This window comes from Pongo pygmaeus, chromosome 14 (genome assembly GCF_028885625.2).
Source record: "Pongo pygmaeus isolate AG05252 chromosome 14, NHGRI_mPonPyg2-v2.0_pri, whole genome shotgun sequence".
NCBI lineage: Eukaryota > Metazoa > Chordata > Mammalia > Primates > Hominidae > Pongo > Pongo pygmaeus.
Window position 1 is genome coordinate 85,809,935 of NC_072387.2, and position 7,097 is coordinate 85,817,031.

General features: G+C 42.6%; 1 pseudogene; it reads right to left on the reverse strand.

Annotated features, from left to right (window-relative positions):
- Positions 1 to 275: 275 nt before the first annotated feature.
- LOC134738041 (uncharacterized) lies at positions 276 to 1,225 on the reverse strand (annotated as a pseudogene).
- Positions 1,226 to 7,097: the final 5,872 nt, after the last annotated feature.

Consider the following 7,097-nt stretch of genomic DNA (forward strand, 5'->3'; position numbering starts at 1 on the left):
AGAGACAGAGAAAGAAGGAAGTGGAGAGAAAAGGAGGGGGAGATGGAAAAGGGAAAGGAGTAGGGGAGGGAGATGAGGAGGAAGAGGAGGAGAACTAGGAGAAAGAGGAGGAGGGGAAGCAGTGGGCAGGAAGACAAGGAGAAAGTGGGGGAGGAGGAGGAGAAAGGAGAGGGGGAGAAGGAGGAGGGGGGGAGAAGGAGGAGGGGGGGAGAAGGAGGAGGAGGGGAGTGGGAGGAGGAGGAGGAGGGGAGGGGGAGGAGGAGGGGAGGGGGAGGAGGAGGGGAGGGGGGGAGGAGGGGGGAAGGGGGGGGAGGAGGGGGGAGGAGGGGGGGAGGAGGAGGGGAGGAGGAGGAGGGGGGAGGAGGAGGGGGAGAGGAGGAGGGGGAAGAGGAGGAGGGGAAGGGGGAGGGGGGAGGAGGGGGGAGGAGGGGGGGAGGAGGAGGGGGGAGGAGGAGGGGAGGAGGAGGAGGGGGAGGAGGAGGGGGGGAGGAGGGGGGGAGGAGGAGGGGGGAGGAGGAGGGGGAGGAGGAGGGGGAGGAGGAGGGGGAGGAGGAGGGGGGGAGGAGGAGGGGGAGGAGGAGGAGGGGGGGAGGACGGGGAGGGGGAGGAGGGGGAGGGGGAGGAGGAGGGGGAGGAGGGGGAGGAGGAGGAGGAGAAGGGGGAGGAGGGGGAGGAGGAGGAGAAAGGGGAGGAGGGGGAGGAGGGGGAGGAGGAGGAGGAGGGGGAGGAGGGGGAGGAGGGGGAGGAGGAGGAGAAGGGGGAGGAGGAGGAGGAGGGGGAGGAGGGGGAGGAGGGGGAGGAGGGGGAGGAGGGGGAGGAGGGGGAGGAGGAGGAGAAGGGGGAGGAGAAGGGAGGAGGAGGAGGAGAAAGGGGAGGAGGAGGAGGGGGGGGAGGACGGGGAGGGGGAGGAGGGGGAGGGGGAGGAGGAGGGGGAGGAGGGGGAGGGGGAGGAGGAGGGGGAGGAGGGGGAGGAGGAGGAGGAGAAGGGGGAGGAGGGGGAGGAGGAGGAGAAGGGGGAGGAGGGGGAGGAGGGGGAGGAGGAGGAGAAGGGGGAGGAGGGGGAGGAGGGGGAGGAGGAGGAGAAGGGGGAGGAGGAGGAGGAGGGGGAGGAGGGGGAGGAGGGGGAGGAGGGGGAGGAGGGGGAGGAGGGGGAGGATGAGGAGAAGGGGGAGGAGAAGGGAGGAGGAGGAGGAGAAAGGGGAGGAGGAGGAGGAGAACGGGGAGGAGGAGGAGAACGGGGAGGAGGAGGAGAACGGGGAGGAGGAGAAAGAGCAACACTATCTGGCTTAATACCCTGCCTGAAAAAGCACAGGAATTATTGGTCAAAGGTAATAGGAAGTATTACCTACTGGTTCCTAACACTTCTGCCATCAAACATCCCCATGACAAATGAATGGACAACAGGAAATAAAGTATGACTGAATTCTGCACAGTCAAGATTTGTGTACGTAACATTTGTATATAAACCATATCTTAATAGAACAAAAATATCCATTTAGAGCTTCGTAATGAGAGAAGGTTTTCAAACCTGCTTCTTGCTAATATAGAATCTATAAACACCTGTTAACGCCTCAAGATGTTTGGGTTACTGATGGGGAGAGTGTCAGGTTCAGTTCACAACACAGGAATCGTGTGGTCAGCTGCAAGCCCAGGATTGCTAACTACTGTCCACAGTAGGTGGGAAAGCCACCCTAGGGAAAATCAAAAAGCATTGATCCCATTCTGCAGCTGAGTCACAAACATTTGGAAACTGAAGGCAGAGATCATTATTAAAACTGAAGTGTGCTTGTGGAGTTTGTTAAACCTTCTTGCTGTGACATGAAAATGGAATTGGGCTGATCAAAATGCACATCAGCTTTTGCTTAAATGCATCGTAAAGAACCCCTTGGCCCATTCAAAAAATGTATTATGATTATTTCTTCATATTCTAATAAACAACTATGACACATTCCATTAGATTATTCTTGTTTCTTGAATATGTGTCCATTATCCATTCAAGAAGATTTTTTGAGTCTGTCACTCCTAAAGAAAGATTATGCTTCCTTTTATTGGAAAACAAAAACAAAACAACAACAAAATATGTATATATATGAAGATATATATATGTGTGTGCGTGTGTGTGTGTGTGTATATATATATATATCTTCACATTTCTCTTTATTGCTTGTCCAGGTTACTATGAATCACAGTAAAGACACAACATAACGATTTGGCTTCACTTTATCCATTGTCACCAAATAAAGTTCTATTTTAAGTTCTGTTTTAATTTTAAGGTCCAATAAAAAATGACTACTGTTATATAATATTTCATTTATTCAGAAATAAAAAGTTTAAACAGTTGTTTTTATCATAAAAATTCAAGGCATTTGACCTTGCCTCACTCACCCAAATTTATTGAAGAAAATTCATAGGCATTCCACATATATCTTCCAATAAATTTCAAATTCTAAGTTGGATTTTTCCTAAGGCATTTAAATATTTCTGTGTTCATTCTTAGAGGAAGAAAATGCCAAAAATTTTTTTAAAAACAATTTTTAAAGAAATAGAAATTTCATAAAGATTTTTCTACTCTGTTGGTTTGGAAGTAATTTTGTTAGTGGTTACTCTAAAATTACAATGCCCATGCTTAATTTATTAGTGTAATCTACCCTAATCAATATTTTTATCTTCCTTTTTCAAAACACAAGGACATTAGCAAATATAACTTCATGTGATAGTCATAGAAATACGTATCTCAGATTTCCTGCTGTGGGGAGCATAGATGACTTTCAGCCCAAGCTATGGCCTCTCTGGACCCTTCACTGATTTCATACCAAGGCCACACTTCCCCTAGGCTACTACCATGCCTTCCCCAGACTCACCACAATGGGGGTTGTAGTGTCAGCCCATTCCTACCCAATGCAGAATTCTCTGATGGACAACTCTTGCTTGAGAAGTCCTCATAGGCCTGGTTGAATCATTCTTAAGTGTTGCATGTGTTGCAGTCTGATACTTTTCTTACCCTGTAGTTTTTCCTCTTCACTTTTTATATGTGTCTGAATTATATTGTGGTCTGAAGGTTTTCCCCACCTTCTCTGATTGCTCCACTTTTTCTTTCATAGATGTTTTCCTTCATCAATCCCTTGCATGTCTAATCCCATTCAATATCTGCTTCTTGAGGTCCCAAACTAACACAATTCACTTATTTACTTACTGATTACGTGACGTTGTTGTTGGATAGGTCATTTCTCTTTTGAATCTCATGAGAAACTGCTATTCTTTTACACAACCAAGATTCATCTAGACAAAACCAATATTTACTGACTTTTTTTGTACTTTATTCCTTTTGCATCTCAGTTCTTCCACCTAAAATAATTTTTCTTCTGGAGGAATTTTCTTAGGATTCATTAGAATCCTCTAATTTTGGATTGAAATTATTAATATTTTTGAAACTGAGTTTATGTATATTAAACCCTATCCCTTTTGACTGCTTTTAGTGTATCTACCACTGTGCCTCACTAGGTGGCATTCTGAGAAATTTTTTCTCATTTACCTTCTAGCTTATGAATTTCCTTTTTTACTTATTTCAAATTGGCTGATATATTTCACCATTATGTTTGTTAATATTTGCTTTATTTTTAAAAGTTCTATTTTGAAGAAATCCTCTATAATGTTTTGTATTTCTAAGCTTGTTTTTATTCTTTTAAGTTAGTGACAATTGTTTTATCGTTTTTTGATATTGTATTTGTTTGAGACAGAGCCTTATTCTGTCACCCAGGCTGGAGTGCAGCAGCGCGATCATGGCTCACTGCAACCTCTGCCTCCCGGGTTCAAGAGATTCTCCTACTTCAGCCTCCAAAGTAGCTGGAATTATAGGCGTGCCACCACACCCAGCTAATTTCTGTATTTTTAGTAGAGACAGGGTTTCACCATGTTGGCCATGCTGGTCTTGAACTCCTAGCCTCAAGCGATCTTCCCACCTCAGCCTCCCAAAGTGCTTGGTTTACAGGCATGAGCCACCGTTCCCAGCCTGATATTTAAATATTTGAAGTCCCATGGGTCTGTTTCTGTTTTGTTTTTCCTGTTGATTTTCACACATGGTGATTTTCTTCCTTGTGAATTAACAGCTTGAGGATGTGGGGCGGTGGAGAGTAAACCAGGAGATGTAAATGTAGGCTGTATATCCATACGAAGGAATTCTGGTGATTACATCTTCTCAGTGATGACATCCCTTGCCTTGCATTACAGTTGGCTCTGTTCAGTGTCAAACAATCTTTCATTCACTCCCAGGAGACTACCAATACCCAAGTTCAAGTTCACAAGCTTTGGCCACATGTCATCAGCACAAAACCAGTCTCAGAATCCCACTCAGTACCCGTCTGTGTTCCCACTTTTATTTAGATTTTGGCTTGATAATTTCTTACTCTACTGTCAGTTCTGCAATACTTTAAAAAGTCTTGAAAATATATTCTATAAAACATCCATAGTTGTTTTCAGTGGAGTACTTTGTCTGAATAATCTAGCTCCTCATATAACTGGAATGGGAACTTCTAACACAGCTTATAAAAGTAATATAGGAACAGTTCATTTTAGAAAAATATTCATAAAAGTTTTTACAGACATTTTGCATTAATTTTCTAGGTGCCTTAGAATGTTTGGCATGGGCTGTATTGAGATTATCAAACAAAGAGATTTGTTATTTTTAGTTGATTTTCCAAACAAATTACCATTATGGGTACACAATTGATTATTTAGATATTGAAGATATAGTAATTCCTATACCATTGCTTGCATCAGACAGCACCATATCTGAATAGAGTGGGGATTGTGTTTTTCAATGTAGTCGATATTCCTATTTTTTAAGCTAGCATAATTAATGAAAATATCTCAGTTATTTCACAAAAGACACACTAAAAAAATTTAAGCTTTGGGTCCATCATACAATATGCTCAGATGAGCACAACTTTAAACAAAATTTAATATATTCATGTGGACCCTCTCATAACAATTATTACTAGATAGGGCATGAGTGCATTAGTAGATAACGGTTTACTATATCCACACCCTAGTGAGAAAGAGTTAAGTCAGTATGAGTTGAGCAAACACATGTTTATTGGATCAATCCAACTTATCAGATACTAAATGAGGTAGCAATGAACCTTGCTCTACCTAGGTATATTCATAATCATCATTTGCCATTTGATTGGGATTTATCCAGAAAGTGAGTCTCAACAGAACAATCTCACTATCAATTTAGTGAGATTAGGAAATTAATCTAGCGAGATGAGTGAAAATAGCAGAGGTTGGCCGGGTGCGGTGGCTCATGCCTGTAATCCCAGCACTTTGGGAGGCCAAGGCAGGCAGATCACCTGAGATCAGGAGTTTGAGACCAGCCTGACCAACATGGAGAAACCCCATTTCTACTAAAAATACAAAATTAGCCAGGCATGGGCTACCATGACTGTAATCTCAGCTACTTGGGAGTCCGAGGCAGGAGAATCACTTGAACCCGGGAGGTGGAGATTGTGGTGAGCCGAGATTGCGCCATTGCACTCCAGCCTGCGCAACAAGAGTGAAACTCTGTCTCAAAAAAAAAAAAAAAAAAAAGAAAGAAAAGAAAATAGCAGAAGCCATCCTCCAGGAAGCACAAGACAGACTGTTTGATCTAGTTGTAAGCCTGTTTCTTTTTGCTTTAAAATTCATTGTACATTGCCTTAGAGGGAAATAGGAAAATATATCTTCATCTTTATTTCCTAAGTTTATCTTGCTAGTTTTCTTTCCTTTCTTGCTCCAGATTTTGACCTCATAGACATTTTCGTTCTATTGTGATATTGGCCTCTACCTACAAAGAGGTCCTTGTTCTTTCATTTATTTAACAATCTATGCATTCAAGAAATATTTATTGAGCAAATACTATGTGTACAGCACTATCTAGAAGCTAAGAATCCAGTGGTTGAGAAGACAGACGCAAACCCTATTGACAAGTTAATTTTCTAACGTGATAAAAGAGAAAATAAATATGTGAAGTAGTAAGTAAGTTCAGAGAGTGAAAAAGAAATGTTACAAATAAAATACAACAAAGCCTTGGTAGAGAGAGTCGTGGAGGTAGGGTGACAGAAAGAGGGTTTGTGCACTGAGCTACGGAAAACAGAAAGTCTACCTGAAGAGGTAATATCTGGGCTGAGACTGTGGTGATGTAGAGGAAATAACCATGTGAGGATTTACTTAGTTATTAAATGAAAATCACTGGGCCCAGGAACTGGTACATGCTGTTTACCATCCTATCTCATCTTCTCTCTAACCCAATATCCTATGTCTTTCTGTCCTCTTAATTCTAAAGGTAAAATAATATCCAAAGAAGCAAAAGTAAGCAGAAACTGTGGAAAAGAAAAATAAATTCATGTAGACATTGCAAATGCCAATAGAAATATTAAATTCTTGGCTGGGTGTGGTGACTCAAGCCTGTAATCCTAGCACTTTGGGAAGCCGAGGCAGGTGAATCAGTGGAGGTCAGGAGTTCAAGATCAGCCTGGCCAACATAACAAAACCCCATCTCTACTAAAAATACAAAAATTAGCCAGGCATGGTGGCAGGCGCCTGTAATCCTAGCTACTCGGGGGACTGAGGCAGGAGAATCTCTTGAACCCGGCAGGCAGAGGTTGCAGTGAGAGGAGATCAGGCCACTGCACTCCAGCCTGGGGGACAGAGAAAGACTCTGTCTCAAAAAAAATATAAATAAATAAATAAATATATTTTACAGAGGAACACAGATATGGAAAAGGAATCCAGTTAAAGTTTTGTGAAGAGATACAAGTGTTTTTGTTTTTAAAATTTCTGTGCAGGAGTAAAGGAAGTAGAATTGTTAACCTTGTAATGAGAAAGCTGAGGTGTACTTTCAGGCACATATGGTACTATTAGACAGAGGATAATGACCAAGTGTTCTCTTTATCTACAAAGCTATTTATGTTTGCAATGGTGCATGAGAGATACACATGAGAGAAATGCTGTAACCAGAATCTGCCTGGATTTTTACAAACAAAAAATACTTCTATCTCTCCTTTAGACTTTTACCAGATTCATTTCCACCTAAAAACTTACAGCCATGAATTAGAATGAGT